General features: G+C 35.3%; 1 long non-coding RNA gene across 2 annotated transcripts in view; it reads left to right on the plus strand.

The window, feature by feature from the left end:
- LOC141568700 (uncharacterized) overlaps positions 1-23,530 on the plus strand; it is a 37,082-nt gene that overhangs the window by 10,425 nt on the left and 3,127 nt on the right. The window contains exons 2-3 of one of the 2 annotated variants that reach the window (XR_016021686.1): positions 11,820-11,980; positions 12,691-13,012. This is a non-coding gene — a long non-coding RNA (uncharacterized LOC141568700). Of the gene's footprint in view, positions 1-11,819; positions 11,981-12,690; positions 23,528-23,530 lie in introns of those variants that run through there. The other variant, XR_012491926.2, reaches the window with a different exon arrangement.

The following is a 23,530-nucleotide window of genomic DNA, read 5'->3' on the forward strand; positions in this document are numbered from 1 at the left end:
GGAGGAGGAAGGGAGGGGAGGAGGAGGAAGGAGGAGAGATGCATATAGGCTTGGAAGAGCTGCACGAGAGAGTTTCAAGCTAAAAGTCACCGAAGTCCTAGATATTGGAGAGATGCCTTGCAACCCAGTCAACAGCAGCCTGAGAACCAAATTTCAGGGCTTTGCAAAAGGGTGTGGGTTTTTCTTCACCAGGTTTGTCACTTGCTTGAACAAAATGAATGCCAGCTTCCCTTCTGGAGTTCCGAAGGGTTAAAGGAAAACGATGCATGGTTAACTTGGTCTGACACCGTCAGCTTCTGCCAAAAATGTGGCTCAACATCAATTTCAGCCATGCTCACTGACTGCCTTGGAACTGACCTAAACTTTACCTGAAACTGCCTGTGCCTTGTTCTTTCATAAAATGTGTGCTGTGTGTAACGTGTGTCCTAGATCTTGACTCTCTGAAGAGAAGAAACAGAGGAGACTAGGACATGGGCAACCCAAGAAATCGGTGTGTCCCTTCTGGGCCTACTCGGCCTTTGTATTTCCTCATTTTCCTGGAGAAACTCCCAAGGAGGCAGAAGGAAGAAGCCAGGACGTTCATTAATAGTTCAGAACAGCTTATTCATCACCATGGCATAGACAGAAACTGCATTTTCCTTTCTTTTTTTTTTTTCAATTTTAAAAACAAATGCTGTTTTTGGGAAACACAACGTGTTATTATCGGCTTATAATTTCATGGTGAAACCTTTGACACATATTTGTATAAGAAGATGGAATGCTGTCACTGACCATATATCGCCCTTTACCACTTATCTCATTGCTGATTTCTAAAGTTCAGACTGCAAGTTGGTCTCTTGGATTTGTACAGGACAGAAAGAGAAATCCATTTAATGACGAAGTCAAGACGTCACGCGGAGGAAACCCTGTATGAATTCTAAAATCTACCCTTAAGTCCACTACACATAAACACAATTCACTAAATCAACAATTTTCATATTGCTCTTACATTTTTTTTTATGAAGAGGCTTTCAGTGTGCAAGTATTTAAATTATACTTGGCATGCATAAAATACTAGAGCACTGGAAAGGTTTCTTAACACTGGCAAGATTAAGCAGAGTAGGACAGAGAGCCAATTTTTGTGCCTCTAAAGACAAATTCAATGAAATCCTGAAATTAATTTCCTTACTTTCTCTGTATTTCATTGCTGATGGGTCCTAATGTTAAAATAGTACATTTTCAAAATAGAATTTACTACAGACCAAAAACGGGTGTAATAACTGACACTGGAGAACAGGTCACAATATACTAGAGAAAACTTTTGGACATAATATGATTCCACACGCACTGAAATTCTAATAACATTGTGGTAACATTTTCTTATTCTGTGCCACTCTGCAGAGTCGTTCAGTGATGAACCGCCAAGCACACAGAGCTGAAATTTGGTTATAGTTTAAATGGTTTCGTCAATGCCAAGTTATTGATATCCTTAAATATTTTTGGCTAATCCACATTACATTTGACATGTACTGAGTGGTTACAGTGGGAACTGTAAGAAGAAACATAATACTATAATTTTAAATTAAAATGCATAATCTATTTGCCAGAACCAAACTTGTAAATGTAAGATGTTTTAAAGGAGAAGTTAAATGAAGTGTACAAAAATCTTTTAGTACATTTTGGCTTCAGTACGAGTAAATGAACACAAGAAACGTGATAACATTTAAAATTTTAGTATTTCATTGAATGGTATGTCCTCAGTTACTGCAAACCTTTAAATATCTTAGGATCTATAATACTATTTGTGAATGGATATGTATATGTAGGCTAGTCAAAGACACCAACAGAAACTGTCATTTAAATGTTCATCTATCTATATGTGATAGTTCTAATTTTTAAAAATCAAAATGAGATGGAGTTAATAAATTATGCATTACATTTAAACAAAAACAAGTACCTAGATAGTTAGTAGATCCGTTGAGTTTCTTACTAGAAATGGCTGCTTTTTCTTTATCAAAAGCTTGCCATGTATGGATGATTGAAAATCAAAACAACTTTTTCATATACTATAGAGATACTTACTTTTTAATCATAAATCAATTGTAGTGTCGACCCTTAAAAGTACCCACAGATTGTACAATATATGACCTTCTGTTTAAATGTGGATTTGTGTCCATGCCACACACATGTTGCTAGTTAGCTCTACATTCAAATCTTTACATTTAAAGTGATTCCCTACACCTTTAGTATTTTCAGTATGGATGCTGTCAAGAGGAAATATTTCTTTTTAAGCTAATGACTAAGACAGTGGAATTAAATATAGTTTAAATGTTAAATTAGAAAAAAGAAAATCAATGCAAGGATGCCTAGCTCATTTTCAGCAGAATGGATACCATCTCCATAGAGCTCATTCTTGACCTTACCTGAGTAAGTACTTTAACTTAAAGTATGAGATGCACCTAAAGGGGTAATACATTGAGCTTAATAGGAAGACAGTTAATAACCTTTTTTCATCCTTGTGCACTATCAATCATGGCTGTCACCAGTCTGCTGAATCAAAGCAAAAGTGTTCTTCACAGATGACTGATTAGAAACGCAAAATCACAAGATCCATCTTCATGGTCACTTTTATTATAGTCATTTTTAAACTGACAGCAACCTGCTCAGTTTCAGCACACTGGGCATCACAAATAGTGTCACTCAGTGCAGCTAAGCATGAGAAGAGGTTGGGTGGATTATACTTAAAAATAATTAGGCCCTCAACCCTTTGTGGAGCCAAGAAAAAGGTATTCCTCTCTCCATCACCCCATTCCCTCCTCCCATAACCTGCGTTGATTCTATTGTATTAGTAGTTTACCATCTTGAAGGGAGGCAGTGCATGCAGGGTATAGTTTTATCCTTGTTAATTATCGAGGAATTAGGGAACACATACGTGCTCCTGAGAGTTACAGATAACTTTTTGCCTACTGGTTTTGGTCAACTTCATGACAAACAGCATTGCTACTCTTATAGATAAACAGGGTGCTTTCCCTATAGAAATATGTTTTTAGACTAAAGTCTGCAGAAATCTAGGTAGACGGGTATTAGTAAATGGTACCCACTGTCAGAGGCTCTTCTCTGTGAAAGGCATTTAGTAGCATCACCTGAAAGCTACAGCACTGGAATCAGTGAGGTTAGAACTATTTAAATGCATGATCTTAAATGTGGTCAGGATATTAATTATTAGGTGGTAGCTATGGAAATTCTTGATGTGCAACCCTACATTATTTTTTTTCAGCCCTAGAATGTTAAAAAAAATTGGCAAAGCTGAAAAACGAACAAGTAGATATGCATAAATATTAAAAGAGGTGGTTTGAAACAGTTATGTCAGAATTGATTGTTGAGGAATTTTGTCTTTACTTAGTCTTGATGCTTATGCTACAAAGATGACCCCTTCAGGTTTATTTCATGATATTTTCATACATGCCTTTAGAATGTATTCTAATACTATAGGGTATTAATGTCATAAATATTTAAATGGCAAAAAATTTGAATACAAAAATTTCAAAATATGTGGTGATTTTCATGCCCATTTTATAGGCTCCTTATTTTGCACTTCAGAAAAGAAAACCCAGTTGGATTTAAAATTTAATTTGGTAATTTTAACCAAAGTGCCCTATTTAAAATTTTTATACAGTTATCTTTTCCTTTCATCCCAAATGTTCATTTGTTAGCAGCCGAACACACATACCCACACACACACTCACACACACGTGAAGGACAGAGGAGACAGAAAAATCATCAATGATATTTCTTTATATCACATAATACCTTCGTATTCATTTTTAAACATATTAATAGTCTACCTTTAATACCTCTTTGTAAAGGTGACAATTCTTTTCTTCTATCTCTACACACACATACACATACTTTTATTTCTCTATTCTAGATTATGAGTATGCTTTTCTTCACTGCACAAAATGCATAGACAACATATATATAAAATGGTGTATCTGTATTTTTACAGAAACATTATATATATACATATTACACATATGTATATATATAATATCTGTATTTACCACAGATGGTAATAGATGCACAAAATCACTCTCTGTGTATAAGAAGACTAATACTAATGTCCTTAAATATTGTACTCCACTTACATACATATATTTCTATAAATATGTGGATTTAAAACAAAGAGATTATGAAATAATTAGCTATCTGGTTTGATTCTTTTCAATTTAATGAAATTTTCTTAGAATTTCGATAGATGTATATGTTAGTTGATATTTTAAATTATTTCCCAAAAAGTTAATAATGACAATACTAGTGATATATTGTTAAATATGTAAAATTGGGATTACACGAAATGTTTACGTATTTAAAAAGCTACATAATTACATAGATGAAAATGTAATAATCACCTCAATGGGTTCATTTTCAGTTTAGTTGAACAATAAAAACAATTTATCTTGACAAAAATGTGTGTGTGTGTGTGTGTGTGTGTGTGTGTGTGTGTGTGTATGTGCTAAGTTTGGACAAGTTTATACTCTCAGAAAGAAGACTATACCATATATTTCAATATTATTACTTTTAAAGTTAATTTCTGATGTAAAATATTCTTTCTGACTAATCAGAATATTTATGGAAAAGAGATGCATTTGAAATGTCTGCACTCAGTGTAGCACTTTTTGCTACTAAAACTAATTCAATGAAATGATATGTATAATTTTAGGCATCATGTTGGTAATCTGTGCAAGCGGTCATTATGGATCTTAACTATTAATCTTTGATATGTATCATATATATAAATGTTCATAGGTTTATAAAAATTATAGATCTAGAATTGTGTTTTCCTCTATAGGTGGGTCTTAATAAACTGAAAAAACAAAAATAATATCCTTTATATTTTAAAAATTTAAAAGTACTTTTAACAAATTAGCTTTTTGAAAGTTATTATGCTATGTAACATCATTGTTTGAGAATTTTATGCTTTGATATAATTTGAAAATAATATATTCCATTACATTTAAAGCCATATGGCTAAGTTAGAAAGTTTCTTGGGGAAAAACAAAATCAGCATTTGTGTTTACCTGAAATGTTTATCAGACTATTTTGTTGCTGTTAGTTTTACAAACTTATCTGAATCTGTATGCATTGTCGGTGCTTACATTTACTTCACTGAGAATGTTATGTCTAAGTGAATGTATAGAGCACATAATTTTATTTAATATAAGACTATCATATGGTAAATAGACTAGCATGAAACTCTTATAATGTAGTTGGTAGAGATATACTTAATATATGAATATGTACTCATCAAAGAATATTTTAAACTCAAAAAGACAAATAACATCAGTGCATTTCAGTTTGGGCTGGAATTTATATTTGTGCATTCCAGATAATATATGCATACACGCATTTGAGTACACAATTAGACCCAAATACTATCATGTTTAGATTATTGACTTCTTCAAATGGTAAAATGCTTTCACATGCACAGATATAACAATTATCTTGGCCATACCTGCATTTATGCAGCCTAAATATGCAGTTATGGCATTTCTCTGTCTTCTGGGGTCTGATTTTCCCTTGGTATCAGAACTGTTCTTTGTTGAATCTTTGTGATAAAAAAAAAAAAAAAACGTTATATGAGTGTCAGTTTGCAATAAATGTGTGAGAAGATGTACGGTCTGGATAGACTGGCCATCTTTTAATACGTCTTTTCTTGGATTCAGAGCTGCAGCTCCCAACTAGTTATATTTAAAAAGAAAATAAATGAGAACAAAGGTCATACAAAAATCACCTTTAATATTACATAGTAAACAAGAGAAAATATTGAAATATTTACAGTAATTTTGTTATATGATTTTAATTGCTTTCCTATATATTGTTTTTCAAAATGCTGCTATTATTTACTATCACTAATTTAACATGGTCATTTTGTTCAACTCTTACTTTTCTTTATGAAAAAGATATGCAGTCCTTAAAAATCTCCCAAACTATTCCCCACATCTTTCTGTCACTCAGCTACTAAAGTTAGAAGATGCATTTTATAACAAATAGACTATTTTGATCAGTATGTTTTATTCTTACCTATTTCAGTTTACAAAGAAATATGCAAATAGATTTAACAACTTTTCAGAATGCACTCCGAGATATCAGTGATGTTTTCAAGTAAAAAATTTAGGATCATATGATATAAAGATCCCTTTTTTGATAGCTGAAGCTTTTATATGTAAACCTTCACTTACGTATTACACAACCACTGAAGAATTTTAATGTATTGCAGTTCATTTTGCAATATTTGCACAAACAGTCAGAGTAGTATTATGTTGCTTAGTTATTTCATTATATTATATTTCACATTTAGATTTTCATTAGAATTTTCCTGTTTTCAACATTTGGATATCATTTCATTAACTATCATAAACCAGTAGTTTAAGGTGGGGTAATTCTGAAATGTAAACACTCCTTCTAGAATTTTACAGCATTGCCATGGAAGAGAAAATGGGAACTAGCGTTACTTTCCCCCCAAACATTTCCCTGTTATGATTATAAGAAAAGATCAGATACTGCAGCAATTTTTTTCATATGTGATCTTTCTTTAGAGTTATTTTCAAAGCCAACTGTCCTTAGACCTTATTCTCATTTCCAAAAGCATTAAGTTTTGCTTCTTTGCAAAATATTTCTTTACAATATATTTTAGTTTAATTCCCTTTTAGTAAAAGAAACACCGAGTCTCAATCTGGATACCTCCTTCCAACATAATTTAGCTGGACCTTTTCTTAGTCAAGGTTTTCTGGTTTTCATTTTCACTTCATATTCTCAAATAAAAGATCCTTTGTTGTCTACCATTTGATTGGACTTAATGAAAAACACTCCATTTTAACTTAACAGTATTTCCTTTTGAATTTATTATATTTAAGAACACTGTCAAAAATCAAACATTTAATCTCAGGTTTTTATATTTCAAAATATATTACTGTCACATGGCTCAGTGAGGTGATGTAAAAAGTCGACTGAAAAGATTTCAAAAAGAAAAGCAAAAGCGAAACAACAACAACAACAACAAACAACCCGGCTTCATTTTAATATGAAACTAAATACTATGGCTAATGTGCAGATTGGGGACAGCAGCTGACTGTAAAGGCTAACATGTGACAGGGCACCAGCAGCGGGATTGTGCGGTATTGACTTAAATGAGGTTCACTGACTTGTATTGAGGCTAATATCTTCTTTAAACAATTCCGTGTAAATTGTGCGTATAAAGTCACTGGAAGCTATTTCTCAGGATAGCCTCGCTGGCTAGCTACCTGCTGGAGTGAGGAAGATAATCAATAGAAAGAAATAGAGCTGAGCACAGGCCTGGGAAGCTTCAGAGCAGTTAATGCTGATAAAAGTAGATGATGTCAATATTTGGGAATAGCACAACTCGAAGATAATAGACAAAAGAGAAGTGTATGTGTTGCAGGGTGTTCAAACAGGGGCAAAATTAAAGCCTAAGTGGCAGATGACGCCCTAGGCTGCAAAAGACATTATTTGTTACAGGTATTGTTCAAGTTCGACTGAATCCAAAGCGAGCAAGAGGTTATATGGAAAAGGTACCGAACTTTTCACAGAAGCTTCAAGACCATTTCCATTTCCATGGTCAATAGGTTTCTCCTGATGATTAATATAGGAAAGCTTGTCCCAAAACATTCGGCAGACATATATTTTTGTATCTGTCATAATATATGCCTCATTAAGAAATTTTTAAAAAATTTCTAAGTTGCTTCCAAGATGTATTAAAAAAAAAATGTGTAAAATAAAATGAAAATAGGCTGTCAGTCAAAGGGTAACACCAAAGATATAAACAAGCCTAATAGCCTTTGCATACACATGCGATCACCGTATTTTCTAAAGGGAGTGGCCCTATTGGAAGTGAGGTAATGGTATATTTTTACTAATTTAATACTGAAAATCAGTTTTCCTCTTGCTGTCAGGCGATGAAATTTTGTTCTTCAGTGCTGATCTTTCTGTTGACGTATTATGACATAGTCTGTCAACATGAACAGATATGTGAAAGGAGATTGGGTGACTGAGACGTACAACCTGCATCGAACTCTTCTCGAATTTTAAGCATGTTTCCATGTTTGGGTACAAGAAGTAAGATTGTGCTTGCTTTCAAAAGCTGTAGTTTTAGATCACGTAAGCCTAAGCAAACCAGGTGGACTGTGTATGACAAAGCTCTACACCCGAATGAATGAGCCCAAACCAAAACATCTTATTTCTGAATATCTTTTCAAAAGCTCTTTCACATCGCAAACTGATTCCTAAAAAAACAGAACAAAAAAAACCAAAACAAAACAAAACCTCACCCTTTGCAAAATATAAAAGTTTCTTAACAAAGAGGAGAAATCAATTCCTGCATATGTGATTATCAAACATAGCCATTTTCTCCCAAATTAAACAATTCCACCACTGTAACATGCTTTTATTGTCCCAGATGTTTTTATTGTTTGGTGTTAGATATCTGGATTATATCAAGCACATGATTCTGAGGTTAGGTAAAACCGCCCAGCCTGATAGTTTTTACTTCAAACCAAGCTAAAGAAATGTTATTAGGAAAGCAATTATGTTTATCTGGGACCTAGCATATTAAACATCATTTTGACTCATAAAAAAGCGGAAGTAAATAAATCTTACCCCTGCTTTTCACTGTATGCTTTTATTTTGGGAATAAACTATTTTGGAAGTATTTTTCATCTTTACCAAATCACACATTGGAGTATTAACCCAAGACACTAGATTACAATTACAATAATTCCATATTCCAAATATCTGATCTTTGGAAGTTTTCCTACAAATAACAAAATTGGCTTTTAAAGAATTGCTAGTATGTTGTCATACATGCCATCTTTTCATCTTAAATGCAGAGAAATAAAAGACTCTTAGTCATTATTGAATTCGAAAGAAGGCTTCATTTCAAATAAAGTATGAATTTTGATTTAGAGACATGGAAAAAAAAATCTTTTAAGATCTATACTTCAACTAATTTGTTAATCTTGTGCCACTTTCAGCATTTGTCACACATATAGACCAGGAAATTGGCTCCATCTCATTCTAGCTCTGTATTGAATTAAAAACCTCTACTGCAAAGAAGAGCATGATGTGGGGAAAGAATAAATTTACTTCTTTCTTTAGTAATGCACATATATTTCCATACATTTCACATCCTAAGGGAGCCCATGAATGCATTCAATAAATACAAAACTGTAAAGTATAATTCCAGAAAAGGGAAAGGTTTAAATGTTTTTCCTGATTTTAACATACCCTTTGAAGTTGAAGACTGAAAATTACATAATTTTATACATTTTATTTTCCTTTTTCTTTCTTTCTTTTTTTTAGCAGACACCATCGGTATTAGGAGTAAGTCTGAAATAATGAATCTTAGTTGCTCTTTCCACTTGGATAATGTTAGCAGGTTTAGATCAAAGCAAATTAAATATCAGCAGTGGCAAACTGAAAAAAATATATTTTCTGCCATTTGAATCTGTGTTTGCATTCGATTCACCAAAGTCCACCTTGGCTAATTCAGTAAACATTGTATACAAAACGCATGTGTACACACATGAAAAAGAGTGTCCATTCCTAGTTCACGTTTCTAGGCTAATAGAAAAGGTGGTTTTCAATAAAGTGAGACACTAACAGGGTAGCTTTTCAGCAGGACAGGTGCATTACTATTAAGATTTTGTTAAAAGGAAATATGCCCCCCAGGTGAAGGAGATTACTAACTCTGATAACACTTGCTGTATGTCTAGTTCTCTGTACTTTCAAGTATTTGAATCTGTGACTGTGTTTGAGGAGACAGTGCAGTGTGGGAGATTTACGATGGCCTCATGGAAACGGAGCTGGCAAAGATTATGGCATACTTGTTTAGACAAACGGTGAACGGAAGGTTCCTGATTTACCCTGACATATATCTACATGAAACCACAGTTTGCAAATTGCCTGGAGGACTCATCTTTTATTAAGTGTTTGATAGGTACCCAAATGTACATATCTATTTTAAGACGTATCAAGAATGCTGTTAGTAGTAGTGTATTTGCGAGGATTCTCTTTCACATCTTTAGGTTAAAAACACTTTTACTTATATATTTCTCTTGCCTAAAGACCTTGAACGCTAATAACCAAGAAAAATCCTGTGATGTTGAGAAAAAGTAAGCGGTTCAGTCTTTAAGGTTTTGTTTTTGACATTTATGTTTTTGTTCAAAGATAAAGAAATAACCTCAAAAGACTGTAGCTAAGTTGGTCAATTTAAAAGATGTGACTCCCTGACTCCTTCCTGTTTTACGTATTTAATCGCTTCTTTTGAAGGATGTGGCTGGTTCTCTATTATTTTTATAAGGCCAGTGAAAAGACCTGACTGAATTCAGGACTGAAATTGTGAGCAAATACGTTTACAGACTCTTTTTTTTCCTATGGGAAGTTTTATCTGTGTATGTATGATCAGAAATGACAGAACACATGACACAAACTTGCAATCAGCCTCCTATGCATTTCCAGTTTCTGCCACTATTATTCCTCGCCACCTCCTTTTCATTTTTATAATAGCCCATCGTGTCAGCATTTATATTTAGGAGACCCACAAATTGTTTTCCCAAACCCTGCAATGCCCATTGATATGCTGCTACTGAATCTGAGAAACAAATGTTTGGGAAAAGATGAGAGTGTTATACAATTAAATGACACAGCTTTGAAATTTCTGGAATCACAGCCCCTTGAAAATCCTCTGTCTATTGGTACGATTAGCCTTGTGTGTTCCAGCTTAGGAGTTTGGATGCTTGTGTAAAGTGGGTGTTTGTGGAAGTCACACTTATGAATGATTGTGTGCACCAAATACTTCAGGGTATAACATTTTTCTAACAGACAGCCGCCAACAGATTGGGAGAATCTGGCTCAAAGTGTCAGATAACTTTCAACTCTAACATAAGTATTGAAAGTATCTTCTGGGTCTCTTTTCCTAGGGATTTGGTAAAAACAACCGGAATGTATAGGAAGCACACATTTCCACTACTGGCCTAACATCTTCTTCACAGCTCAGGATGCTGCTTTTTGAATAGTAGTAAAAACACGTAACATGAGATTCGCCCCCTTAACACATTGTTAAGTGCATGGTACCGTACTGTAAACTCCAGGCATGATATCGTACAGCAGATCTGGAACTTTTTCATTTTACATAACTGAAACCTTACACCCATTGAACAGCAACTCCCCACGTCCCCCTCTCCGTGACCCCTGGCAACCATTTAGGTAGCCCCTATAAGTGGAATCATACAGGATCTGTCCTTCTGGGGCTGCTATATTTCACTTAGCATCATGTCCGCAGGCCACCTTCCTGTGTCTAGTCATTATCTTCCCCTTCTTGGGGGATCACAGCAAAAGAATGTTGATAGGAAGTAAAATAGTTCATTTACTAGGAGGTTGTGGGGGTGGGAGGGGTCAGAACAGAAAGGCTGATTAATTCTTACAGGAAGCAGGGACAGAGAGGCTTCTAGCCACGATTTTTATCATCGCAGTTGGAAGCAAAGTTAATATTAATTGGGTGCTGCCAGGTGCCAGGCCTGGTGATAAGGGCTTCAGTGACATGGTCACTTCCATCCAGGCAGCTCCCCACTGAGGCAGGCACTGTTAGTATTCCCACTTTACAGATGAAGGAAACTGAGGCACACAGAGGTTCAGTAACTCGCCCACGTTTACAGAGGAGACAGGTACTACAGATGGGATTTAACAAGTCTTGGAGCAGCATCGTGCTTCTTTCCTAACCGTCACTTAGGAACAAAACGTTTGTTTTTTTTTCTTTGAATCCAAAGGAGTGAAAATATAGTCTGTATCCATGGAGGAGAAAGTCTTTTGTTCGCTTCTTCTGGCTAAGAAATAAGGAGAAAGTACCCTTGGCTTGGGTCCGCTGACTTTGTCTGGCTATATTGTTCGGAAGATGGATAAATGGATCAGAGGAGGATATACAGCCCAGGTACAGAGATCAGAATGCTGTATGTGGCAGGTTTAATCATTGAGGTTCTTTTTTGGTGATAGGGTGTGTAGACCCCACCACTTTCAGTGGCATAAATTTACTGATAGGTTGGGTCATAAAAGATGTGCCAATTTCATAAAATCCAAGTAATGCATGTGAATGTATCTGTTCTGAGTTAGCTGTAATATTAATTGGTGGTGTGCTCCTTTCCAAGACTGTATTCTTCAGTACTGGTTGGTGCATTTTCACAGCATTGCAGGAGATCAGGCATAAAGCTATAGTACTGTGTGTGTGTGTGTGGGGGGGCTTATTGCATTTCACTCCCTAGATAGGATTTAGGGCCTAACTTTCCATATTCTCATCAGCGATTGCTTTTATTATTTCTGTGGCATTCCATTTTATTCAAAAGGACTTGCACTAAAAATTGCTTGTTTTCATTTACCCGTAAGAATTGCAGATTATGTGAAAACTAGCTCTATCCATGAACACATTCTATTGAGATAATATAAATATTTTACTTCTTCAAAAGGTTATAGAATTTGCTTCTGTGTAGAGAATGCTTTACACATAGTAGGTGCTCAATAAGTGTTAACCAAATAAATAAAAAAATTTGCTTTAAGATCTGATTTCAAGGGGCCATAGGTCTCTGATGCCATCACTGGTCATTCAGATTTGTTAAGTTAAAATTAACTTATTTTTCCCTCCTCTAGGCTGCTCTGAAGACCTAGACATAGACAAACACACTTTGCTGGCACCTACATGGCGGAAACGGGGAATATCCGAGAGGCGAACAATTGTTATTAAGCAAATAGTAGAGACAAGTACCTAAGAGTGGAAGAGCCAGTCAGGATCAGGGAAAAGGGGTCAGAATCCAAGCCCCAGTTAATACGGTGGCGTGACACTGGGTTTGTTGTTAAGCTCTTCAGACCCACTTTCCTTTTCTATAAAGTGGACATTATAATAGTAATGGGGGAGATAAATCAAGTGATGGCTTTTAAATATCCTGTGAAATAGCACAGGGTCCAGCGCTGTGTAAGTACTCAGTAAACATTACCTAGCACCATCACTAATTCATTGGATCTTTTGGTGGTTCTAAGTGTCAATTGGTTTGCTACTTGAAGAGTTCTGCTTTGGACATGTTATACTAATGAAAGTGATTTCAAATCAAGAGCTATTTGATTTTGAGGATTCTCTTAAGAATCAACGTAGACTCAGATCTGAGAGGGAAATCTTTAAAAACAGAGATGTAATTCAGAACATTATGGTGATATAAACGTGTTGAGGACATAAATATTAAATTTTAATAATCTGGTTTTCTATGTAGTAGAAAAAAAATCTCTAAAAAAAGTTTAAAATTAAGTAGAATGCTCTTTTCATAGCTGGCATGAGATTCACATTTTTGAACTATGCTGTGGCTACAATAGTGAACGAGATGCTGTCTCTATATTTAAGCAACTTACAGTCCAATGGCTACTTGGTGACCAAAATTATGATAAATGTAATGCAGGGAAAATATTAATTCCATAAAACTAAGTAGAGAGTGTAAAGCCAAGCATTTAATTCGTACTGTGGACTACTGAGAACGTCATGCTTGTTTCAAACCTTGTAAAGCTCTGCATCTGTCACTACTGTGTGTGCGTGTGTGTGTACGCATGTGAGTGTGTATGCGTGTGTGCATGTGTGTGTGTGATCATAAATAGAGAAAACAAAAAAGTCATTTTTTATGCCAGTTCTCATCGCTTTGTTTGTAGGAAGAGGAATAATGTTTCCTCTGACCCTCGAGTAAGGATACTATTTCCGTGAAGGGACAATTACTTGCATGCATACGCTGACATGCAAGACTTATCTAATGCAGTCATGTAAACAGTGAATCGTTTACAAACAGCAAAATCTCTCCAACAGAAGAAGTAATATTTATGATAAGTTTTTCCATGCACATTCCTTTTTAAGTTTTCTGCTTTCTTTCAAAGTCTGCTGGGCAGTGCCATCCACAATTTAGCAAAGGAAAGTCCCAGATCTTTCCCTGCAACACCGACAGGAATAACGAATATTCCATCCCTTCCTCGTCCTTTGACTTGGGTGACTTGTGCCCTGTGTGTGACCACCAGGCGCCCTTTCTGCTGACCGTTACAAGCAAAGTATAGATGCTTTGACAGACAGTAGTAGCACAGTCCAGATAACCCAGGAGGGTGTGGGCAGCAAACGTGCCGCTTTATAAGGTACAGTACAGCCATTCTGCTGCACTTGCATGAAACAGCCTGCAGGAGAGAGAATGATCATTCCTATGTCTCCTACCCTATTTCTTTCACGAATGAAACGCATGAGATGAAAAATGAATGCAGACTTCCCATCTAGCGTCACCTTGTACAGCATTTCTTGGGGCTTTCTAAGTGTTGGAGACAAAACAGAGTTTCTCCGAGAGGATTACTATTGTTGAAATTAAACCCAATTTTCATAGCCTGTAAGCTGTATGTAGTAAACTCTCTTTGTTTTCAAGAAAAGAATTAGGCATTATTTTCTATTTTAATTTGGTAGTAATGTCATAAGCATGTCTGACTGCCATCTGCTATCACAGGTGTCGTCTGATGGAAATGCTGACTCTTGAGCTGAACTCTGATAGTCTGTAGCCCAGGCGAACAGGAACCAGAAACATCTGTAGCACTGACTTCCTCGCATTGAACATTTGCTCTCTAAATGTAACCTCCTGCTAGAATTAAGGTGGTACATTTCCCAAATCATTTGAAAATCATGTGTTCCTCACCCAAAAGCCCAGGATAAACGTACGTCTGCGGAACAAAAACCACTAAAACCAAAACCGGACACAAAAGAGATGCGTGAAGCTTGGTTCATTTTATTGTGTCTTCCCATTGGCAGATTGATTTAGTCAGTCATATAATTAACATTTTCTGGGTGCCCACAGAATGCCTGAAAAAGAGGCACTGCCGAGCTGGGGGTACAGAGCAGGGGTGAAACCTGGAATTCCTACCCCTGAAATGGGAGTGAGGTGAGCATTTAATACTGGTACGATGTCATGTGCCGGGCGAAGTTTCTTAGAAGAGCTCAACTCTGAATTGCAATTTGATGGATAGATGTTGTATCATAAGCATATTTCCATCATACTGCAGGGCTGTTATTAAATTTTATAGCTAGATGTATTCTATTTTAACCATTCATACTATCAAACTTTTAGATTGTTTCTGAACTTTTGCTATTATAGACAGCATTATTATTTAACCAGTAGAAATTTGAAGATCGCCTCAATGCCCAATAATAAACACAATGGCGAAATAAATCATGGCATGGATGCACTATAGAGGATTATATATCATTAAAACGCTTCGTGCCCAAAGTAAAGCAAAAACTGTATGAGACGCACACATTTATATATTATGAGCTCAACAACATACATAACATTTTGTATACATATAAAATATCACGGAAATTTTATGTGTGGCTAATTCTATACGTGGGGTTATAGAAGATTCCTAATGTTTTTCTTCTTATTCTTTGCTTTTTAAAGTTTTTCTCTAAAAAGTCTGTCTCATTTTAGAATCAGAGAATATCTATATGCCTAAAGTTTCAAGACATTTGATTTTGGGATCAAAAAATAAATTGTTTTTATAGTTTTAAAAGCTATTTCTAGTTTTCTTCCCCTGGATGATTTGTATCAATTTAAATAGGCACCAAGAATATCAATAATCTAGCACTGTGTCAAAATAAGGGAAAATAATATTTGCCTTATTTAATAAGTAAGAATACCTTAGTGCTATTTTAATTTGCACTTCTTTGACTAGAAGATAACATGATTGTTTTTCCTTGCCAGATTTCTAATTTCTAAAAGGTATTTTCTTTTGTCTTAATTACACATACACATAAACACACACACCACACACACACACACACACACACACACACACACACACACACATCCTTTGTCTATATTTTCTTCCCTTTATAAGAATTCTTTATATAATATTAACATTTATGGCAAATATTGTCCTTTTGCTGCATTCTTTTTATTTTATGTTTACTCTTCAGCAGTTTTTATTTTCTTTTTTAACATTTTATTTAATTATTAAAGTGTGTTTTTCCATGACCCATCAGCTCCAAGTCAAGTAGTTGTTTCAGTCTAGTTGAGGGCACAGCTCACAGTGGCCCATGTGGGATCGAACCAGCGACCTTGTTGTTAAGAGCACCGCGCTCTAACTAACTGAGCTAACCAGCTGCCCCTCTTCAGCAGTTTTAAAAGGCCAACTTTGTTCATATTTTCCTTTGTGACTTTATTTATCATTTCAAAAAAGTTTTTAGCCCTCTAGAGTTCTATAAATATTAATTTTTCAATTTTGTAATTCATTGGCTCGTTTCCTGTGGTTTTCATTTAAACATTTTAAATTGACATTTGCAGAGTAATGTTTGTTGTATTGGCCAATGTTTTTTTGAAATGCTAATAAATGGTCCCAACACTATTTATTTACATTTTTATAATGCTTATTTTAATTATATATGTATGTATACTCACTGACATATAAGCATATATAGACATATAGAATATTTGTGTGTAAATATGTGTGTACAGTGGTATTCTTGAATTTATTATTTCATTCTTTAACTTGTACATCTGCCTAGAAGTTTGTACATCTGTCTAAAATACATACTATTTTAATTAGCTTTAATCTTAGTGAATTGTCATAGTTTATATGTTGCTACACACTCATTACTCCCCCTTTTCATACGTTTTTAAATATTCCTGCCTCTTTACTTTTCTAGGTTAATTTTACTAGCAATTTCTGTCATGCTCCAAGAAAAAAAAATCCATTTGGGATTATTTAAGATTGAGAATTATATTACATGTATACCTTAATTTAGAAAAATTGAGTAACTTAAATAATTATGAAAAAAACGTAATAATTTACTTGAATTTAACTGAATTTTCTGAGTCTTTCTACCAAGAGAGATGGATAAACCCTGTAGAGGCATGAATGGAAACATAATTTCCAAAAATCCTGTATCTTTGCCTTTTCTCTCATAAGGCTCTAGGAAACAAGAGCCCTTCAGGAACACACCAAAACTTAAGTTTTCTGTGTTACTAATGGGTATGAATGAATATTCCCCAACTCATGGGAGTAGTTCCCCAATACATTAAAATATTTAACCAATTAGAGATTATTTAGGTTAACAAAACATGCTGAGGAGAAGACATTAAACCTAAAAGTGCTTCGTATCTTATGACCAGTTATGACATCAGATTTCCCAAGAGCTGAGATTTTGAAATAAGGGTGTTGATTAGAAAGGAACAATTAATTCTGGGTCACAGGTGAGTTGTGGGAAAAATAGATCTTATCTGTATCATAAATTTAGAACTTTGAATAGTCAGAGGGAATCGGGGCATTTGTAGAGAGAGGCCTGTGGGAGAGCCGTTAGCAGGCATTTCTTTTTCTGTTGCAATTTTGTGTGGGGCCCAAGTGTTTGTAGGGTAGGTGCTGATATATGAGCCATTATATCAGTTCATGCCTTGATTCCTGATTTTCTTTTTCATCCCAGTTAAGATCTCTGATGTCTACTGCCCTGTATCTTAGACCCAACCCACATCTCGAGTCCATCATAGGAGAAACCTGAGTATCAGTAGCTGAGTATCAAACCTTTGTCACACCACACATAAACACTGTGCCCAGCACTGCGTTGCAAATTTTACATATTTTAATTTATTTTGTCCCTGGAACAGATCTGAAGAGCACATATTAGTCTAGCTTCCCACCTAATGTTTGCTAGTAGTATGGTTGACCACATCCCTCAGGACTTGCATGTTGCTGTACATGGACAGCTTTCCAGGTGATCTCTACAACTCCACTGACCCCCAGAACCTACATCCCTTCATGAGAGTCCATCCGCTGCTAACGCCAACTGACTGACTCAGTGAGCTTTGGGTGAACTGGTGTTCTCTCCATGCCCAGCATCTGGCACTAGCTTAGTTGTCTCTTACCCCCCTCAGATCTCTTAATAGCCTGCTGTCATGTCTTGTCTCGTCCTCTTGTCTTGCCTTATCTTGTCTGTCTACCCATTGCCCATCCCTCCGTTTAATATGTATGTGGTCAAGGATAGCAAAAGGAATTCTAATTCTAATGCTTCCAAAGATCTATAAGGAGACAGTACTTAAATTCTGTGTAGATACTGACATGGAAAACATGGCTTCTTACTACTGTTCACAGTTAGAGATTCTTGGCCCAAAGAATTCCTAGTCAAATGTTGTTTCCTGTAAACCTGTAAATTTAGCTGTATACAGTCTCACTACAATGTGCTGTAGGTTGTCAATAAATAACCAGTGATAGATGTTGCCAAGGAAAGCCATTTAGGAGCGGGGAAGGGAAAACGGAACAGAAAGGACAAAGAGCGCTAGAGTTGGAGCAGGAGATCATGATGCAGTTTTTGGCTGTACTATGTACAAGCTGAATGTCTTGGAAAGTTCATTAAGCCTTCTGAGCCTTTGTATCTTTATGTATAAAATATGGATTATATTATCAACTTACTCACAAGACTTAACAAAACAATATACAGCAGACACTGCATCAATTTAACCACAGAGTAGGAAATTTGACCTATCAGGAAATAGATGGGACAATTAATGACATTTATGGAAGAATTTATTTACAAAGTGTGGACAGAGTTAAGAGAAACCAACAAGGAGAAAGCTGTTACTTAGGTCAGAAGGAGCGAGGGGAGCCGGGAGTAACTTGACCATGGAAAAATAATTCTACCTGCAGGAGAAGGCTGCCTTATAGGATGTTGCTTAGGTAGATTAAGCAGCAACAGCAAACTCTCACTTCATGCCAGTCCTATGACATAAACCCGATCATAAGCCAGAGGGATTGGAGGCCAATTGATCCAGACCATAAAGGCCAGCTTTCTAAGGCAATGAGAAAGTAGAAAAGAATGGAAATTGGATCTGGAGGGGCAAAAGGACTAACAGAATGCTCAAGAACTATTTGTTAAAAACAAAACAAAATGAAACAAAAAAACATGGTTGAATCTGAATCCCTCAGTTATTCCAAAGACAAAACAGCATGTCACATATTGAGAATGTGATGATAAAATGGAGAAAAAAAATGATGGGAGAAGGTCAGTAGGGAACCACACTCCTTTGTTAAGGATTTGAAAAGAATGGATACATTAAAAAGCAATGAGAAAACAAATTTTTGAAAAGAAAAAAGGCAAAAAGAAAGGACTTTGAGTAAAGGGAAGTGTCTTACTATAAGAAGAAGAAAAATAAATAAGTGTGGACCTTAAAAATGAATATATCAACCTTTACTATACTATACCAGTAACCCTATTATTGTGACTAGTGGATGATGATTTAACTTTAAAGTTTAAAATAATTCAAATTAGAATGCTGTTTCTTGCATTCTCGGCTGGAAAGCACAGTCTATATTTTATATCTATAGAGTCTTCAAAAGTAGAGCAAAATTTTGAGTGAGGATTTAGAACCTAAATTCAGTTTTCGTGCAAATGTGCTTGGTGCAGCATTCACATGAGCCAGGTACCCATATTGCTGCAAAATAGAAGCGGAGATAACTCAGCTTTCTAGATGGTTCCAAAATAAAGAGTTTTCTTATCCAGTGAAGTGAAGGTGCTGCTAAGTAAATTGTTTTGTATCTATTTATAGAAGGGAGATTAAAGGCCATTGAACTCACCTGTTTTCTGCCTGTGTATTTGATTAAATAAATATTAAAGTCTAACTGGTCCTTTTCACAAAGCCCTGGTGGTAGGCCAGGCCCTGTGCTCCTCGCTGTGTACTATACCAAGATAAAATGTAGGAGGTCCTGCCCTCTTGTCAGTTGGGTACACTAAGAGTGGAAGGAGGGAGAAAATGCATTTAATTTATTATGCAAATGCAGAGGCAGGCTGGGAAGTAAGCCCATGAGATATTTAAGAAAAGTCCTATCAAAGATTAGTCATCACTTCCATCTGAGGGGAGTTGCCTGAAGGTTGTGGCATTTGAGTTGGCTTCTGACAAAGGATAAGACTTTGATAGTTAGAACTGGGGCAGCAGGAAAGGCTTTCTACATAATTTAGATTTATAATAATATTCACTGAATATTTACTGAGTGCTTACTGCGCACCAGGTATTAAATACCTAAATGCTTTATATATAATTAACTAATTTCATTACTACTCAATTTTACATAGAAATGAATCACTGACTACACAAGACTTCATGGATACCAAATCTGCATATAACAACATATTTTCCAAAACAGCAAACATATTTTAGGCAGGTGGTCGAGTGTTTATTAAAATCAATGAAATTTTGTTTTATTTCATATTTGAGAATTATGTTTCAATGGTGATTTTAAGGTTACTCATTTAATTTCCACCCTTTTGTGATAATTTTAGTTTTCTTCTTAGTGTTATCAAAAGACTTCCAGAACTTAGCATATAAGGCAAAGATTATTTTTAATACAAATTCCAAAAAGGTAATTTATTTATAAAGATCAATTCAACTAACAATTGTCACCCCACTAAACTTTAATTAATTAAAAAAAAGATAAATTCAGTTTTGCATGGTCTTGGTACAGTATTCAAGCAAGAGGAATGGTTATGTTGTTATAAAATATAACTTAAGTAGCTCAGCTTTCTAGAATGGATCTGAAATGAAGGCAACTTATATTTCACAAGAATGTATGCAACTAATTGCTAATAGGCATCAAGACATTTTTTACCCCTTGAACACTATTAAAAAACAAAAGGCAAATAAATTATAAAAATGTTGAAAATTGTTCAGAGAAATTCAGAAGTTAGCTGTCATAAAGGATATCTGAATATTCTGATTTCAAGAAATTTAGGGGCATCCCAGTTTTGGGTACCCCCTCTTGTAAGAGAGCTGTATTTTCGCTTTAATAAAAATCTTCTGCTCCTCTTAAAAAAAAAAAAAAAAGAGAGAGAGAGAGAGAGAGAAAGGAATTTAGGTTACCTGCTATTTGGTCGGCAAAAACATAATATTTTTTTTTTTCCCAATAGGCAAAGTGCCTATTTCATATTTTGTTATTTCATATTTCACTGTACACAGTTTCATGATACCAGTACTTATCAAGCACGGAAACAAATGTTCATAATATCTTCATGGCAGACGTGACCATGTTTTTTTAAAACCAAGTTAACAACATTCTCAGTAGATGGAAATGACAGGCTTCATGCTTATAATAAAATTGGTTAAATTAAGTGGTCCATGAATACAGTTGAATTATCTTTAAGGATAAAGGTTAAGCAAAAATGTGAATCACAAAATAACCTGTAATGGAATCTCTGATTATATTCTGCCAAAAGGGGTAGTGTTAACAAAAAGAAAATGTGAATGATCATGAATCAATGTAGCCGCCCAAAAAAGTAAAGATTCTGCTTTCCCAAATTTAGAACTCACATATAACTAAATTTAACAAAAATATAATTTCCTCAACATGAAAGTATGTCGTTTAAAAGGACTACTTATAGTCTCATGCAACCTACCACATTTTAAAACCTTTTACCTTTATCAAATACAGCTCTTCTGATGCAAAGTAACTTTGGTGTCAAATGTAGCTATCCACTGAGTAAATATTTCCAGAGGGATAATCAGGGCAAATGATTAACAGGAAGTACAGCTACCAGAACAAAACCGGATGTAGGTGATGGGAGACCAGAACTACATTGTGAACCAACAAAAGGACCTGGCAGATGTTTTTGGTCCCTCTGATTACTCGAAGGTAACCTGAAAAATTTTCACTGAGACAATTATTGTGGATGGAATTTTTGGTGAAAGGAAAATTATGGTGCATTTTGACTTATACTTAAGTTCATCCTCACTGTATGGGTTTAAATATTTCAACCGGATTGAATCAACTGAAGCCCACGTGTGAATTTCCTAATGGGGAGATCTCTGAACTAGAGAGCTATGTGGATGTGTTATGGATGGCGTAAAGTCCCATGCTGATTTTAACATGCATATATATATATATATATATATATATATATATATATGAAGAGAAATAAAAAGTGTATAATCTGATGCTACCACTGCTACAATCATTTTTGAATGACTACCCCTACTTAAGAGCAAATATGACCGCACTACAGTGGTTTTACTGATTGTTTTAACCCAGAGGATCTGATGAATATTAGAAGTGGGCCCTGTTTTCCTTGCTTCATACTTCTCCCTATTTTCCTGATGTAAATTAATCCCAGTGTTGCTGTGATGGAGGTTGGGGGTGGGTGAAGTGTGGATGTTTGATTGGTCGTGGGAAACAAAGTGTGTGGTTGCTGACCGTCTGACAGCCTCTCCGTCTGGATGGCGGGAATGATGACCTGATGTATGGATGTGAGCAAGTGTTTCCTTAATTGTCCTCCCAGCTGGTACTCTCAGAATTTTCCCAGCTTTTGTGTGTTTGATCACATAAACAATGAGAAAATGAAACTACCATGAGAGAGGAATGAGAGAGCCGTCAGTTGCTAATATGCTGGTCCCAGTTTCAACATGTACAGATACTTAAAAAGAAGGAGAAGAGAGCAACTGAGGAATTTTCTGTAAGCAAATGAGAGTAATAAGAACTGGGTCAAAGGACAGGAAGCTGAGGGGGTCATAGCACGTTAGTGACAAAAGCACCACCAACCAAAATGGGACAAGTACAATGTAAGGAAGAGAAAGAGTCCATGAAACAAACAACGCAACAGAAGTCTCTGTCTATTAACTCTAAAGGTGGTGGGGAAAATGTCCAGACTCTCAATATAATCTCAATTATTGGGTCAACATTTCAAAGTTGTTGTGTGTTTTTTTGAGACTGAAGATTTTTAATGAATTTCTGCTGTTTGTTGGAAAGAGACAATATTGACACTATATTTAGAAAATAAACAAAATGCAGATTTTGTTTTGTCTCATGCTCTTTTGAATCTATTCACAGTGACAAAACTACCATTTTTAAGTGACTCACATGCAACACTGAATACATTCATCTAGGTAGTCTACTGATGGGAAATAAAATCAGACATTTCACTTCCAACTTCATCAAGCAAAACAAACAAACAAACAAACAAACATCAGTCGTGATTCCAAGAAGAGATGAACTCATTTGGTTAAGGAAATATTTGTCTTACACTTTCAGAAAGAATTATCGATAGCATGCTGTAAAAAAGGTCAAATGCCAGAGTAGATCCTTTATTTGTATTTTTGTTAATACAATCACAACTGGCGCATGAAGGAAAACATTCCCATTTGAGAAAGGTGCAATTAATAAATATTAAAATTTCCTTCTATGTACATAAAAACATAAAGTGTCACTGAAAAACATCGCTTCTTACAGTTTGAGCTCTATACTGGTAAGCTGGTAACTTCTTGAAGAACAAAAAGCTATTTGGCTTACGCTTTCATGTGCTTGTTTTGAAGTTGACCATGGTGGTCGTATTTTTGTACATAGGTACAACCTTTGTTCTATTGATTTTAATTTCTAAACTTGAATTCTGTAATCTAAATATATATGACAACTTGTGGAGGTTTTTGTTGTTTCCTATTTAGTTTTTGTTTCTTTT

The sequence above is a fragment of the Rhinolophus sinicus genome, chromosome 7 (assembly GCF_057876585.1).
Source record: "Rhinolophus sinicus isolate RSI-liver-muscle chromosome 7, RSI-T2T, whole genome shotgun sequence".
Lineage (NCBI taxonomy): Eukaryota > Metazoa > Chordata > Mammalia > Chiroptera > Rhinolophidae > Rhinolophus > Rhinolophus sinicus.